Source organism: Callithrix jacchus, chromosome 4, assembly GCF_049354715.1.
Source record: "Callithrix jacchus isolate 240 chromosome 4, calJac240_pri, whole genome shotgun sequence".
Taxonomy (NCBI): Eukaryota; Metazoa; Chordata; class Mammalia; order Primates; family Cebidae; genus Callithrix; species Callithrix jacchus.
The window spans coordinates 165,665,550-165,668,128 of NC_133505.1; the positions used below are offsets into that span (position 1 = coordinate 165,665,550).

Here is a 2,579-nt window from a genome sequence, read left to right on the forward strand (position 1 = left end):
CTGAAAATCAGAAATGTCATTTCCAAATAAACGTTAAGGGGTTGTAAAAAAATAATCACTTTATTTGATATTGTAGTTGTAGATATGGAGTATATTTTCTTTAAGAAATGAAAAACTACGAAGAAAATGCCACTCCACATTGTTAGTATAGCAATAGGTCAGCAGGAAAAAAAAAACTGCAATAAAGTTGCTCTTTAATATCAAGAAGAAATTCTAGTCCAAGCTTCAATACGCTTCCTGTTTTTTCACTAGGTGTTTCTTTTACTGCTGCTTTTCATTCTTTTCCACATTTCATATTAGAGGATTGACACAGCCTTGAAAACTTCATTGCCAGGTGCAAATCCAGTATCCACTGATTTCTTCTCGAAGGCACTCTAACCCATCAGATAGCCCGGCAGTTTCATTCTCATGAACACTCTAGCCATGAAAAAACTCAGTAGGACACGGATGAATCCAATGACTAGAAGAAGACATCTATTGAATTCTGGGATATTTGGTGCATTCAGTTGGTCCAGGATTATGAAACCTAAACCTTCCATTGTAAACAGGAAGCTGGATATAAGTCCTTCCATAATATATTGTCTATTTACCCTGTAGGCCAAGAAAGCTACTGGCCTCTGATGCCCACGTTCGTCAGTCATAGAGCCAATACTTGGAGGTTCAGCAATAACATCATGAGTGATTCCTCCAGCGATGAGGAAGTAAGACACTGCCACCAGAGCATACACAGTCATGGCCAACGGCAAGTGAAGCCAGGGCAGCTTCTTCAGCTTCAGGCTGAGACATTTGAGGACTAAGAACAGGACACGGTGCAAAGTCTCCATGTTGGTGGCAGCAAGGGCAGCTGGTAGTCATTCATGCCTGCATTTTAGCAGAATTCAGACCCCTCTCATCCTCCTAACCTGGTTAGTTTTACAAGGGTGGTTTAGTTTTGGGGAAGGGGTATTATCATTTAAACTATAACTAAATTTCTCCCAAAGTTAGCTTGAACGAAACCCAGGAATGACCAGAGGCTGAGGTTAAAGGCAAGATGGAGTTAGTTAGATCAACAGATCTCTTTCACTGTCATAATTTTCTCACTGTTTCAATCTTTGCAAAGGTGGTTTCAGTCCAATTAAAATAGGAAAGAAAATGTGTCTAGCCGCTGGATCTTGGACACACCCTCGTCTTAATGCCTTGCCATTTGCTCCTCCCCCTGTTGAGACACCTTCCCCGCCAACTCCCGGGGGTATTCCGTGGCTCTGTCTCTCAATTCCTTCTTGGATCTGTTACATTTGGCTTCCTCAGAAAGCCTTCCTTGTTCACCTGATTTGAAGCAGTGCTGTCATCGACTCCAACCCTTTCTTCTGCTCCAACGTCTTTATAACACTTAATTCTACCCAACATTAGTGTACACAGCTATTTGTTCATACATTTATGGTCTGTTTTGTTTGTTAGAATGTATACTCCATGAAGGCAGGCACTTTACCTGGCACACTGAAGGCACTCAATAAATATTAGTTGGATGAATGAATGATTGGGTGAGTGAATGAATGACCATTTGGCTTATCACATAACTAAAGAGTCTTGCTGAGGTCCAGGAAACAGAGACCTAGTGAGGAGAGAGGCTGTCCTCTCAACTGCAGGTCACCTGCATAGCTGCCTCTGCTGCTACAAGGAACATCTTTTGTTTGCTAATTACATAACCAGAAACTCCACTTTTGGCTGGGTGTGGTGGCTCATGCCTGTAATCCCAGTACACTGAGAGGCTAAGGCAAGAGGATCACTTGAGCCCAGGAGTTCGAGACTATCCCGGGCAACACAGTGAGACCCCATCTCTACAAAAAATACAAAAATTAGCCAGGTGTGGTGGTACATGCCTGTTTTCTCAGCTACTTGGGAGGCTGAAATGGAAGGATCACCTGAGCCTGGCAGGTGGAGGCTGCAGTGAGCTGAGATCGCACCACCGCACTCCAGCCTGGGTGATAGAGTGAGACCCTGTTTAAATAAATAAATGAAACTCTACTTTCTGTAAATCATGAATGCAGATATTTTATAATAGCTATATTTGTTAGTATTTTCAAAACCTAATTGGGCCTTATGGATTAAAAAGTATATTAGCCAAAAGCATTTTGACTCAACACATCAATTATACCCAGTGACATTAGAAGAGAAGCACTTAATGATAAATTATGCTTGTGACCAATAGAACATTTGCACTAAATGGGTAACATTTTCATTTTCTATTTTAATTTCCACATCGTTTGTAGAGAGCTTCATTACATTCACCGCAAACCTAAGTGAAAGGTTGAGCCTGTGCATCAGGATTCTGACTTCCCCATTCAGTCCAAACTCTTAAATTGCTTATTTTCTATTTCTGTAAAAGCTAGGGATCAAGGAGGATTCACACAAAAATCAGGGGATTTAACAAATATTGATTCATCTCCCTTAGGGAACCCAGTGCCAAAAGAGCAACCACAAAGTTAAAAAATAACTATACATTACAGGGAGGCAGAGGTGAACAGAAGACAGAGACAAGGACAAGGGCGTGACCAGAAGAGAGGCTGATTTTTTTCACAAAAGCTAGCAACATAAGGAAA

General features: G+C 41.3%; 1 pseudogene; it reads right to left on the reverse strand.

Annotated features, from left to right (window-relative positions):
• Positions 1-315: 315 nt before the first annotated feature.
• LOC108591337 (oligosaccharyltransferase complex subunit OSTC pseudogene) lies at positions 316-836 on the reverse strand (annotated as a pseudogene).
• Between the last annotated feature and the right edge of the window lie 1,743 nt (positions 837-2,579).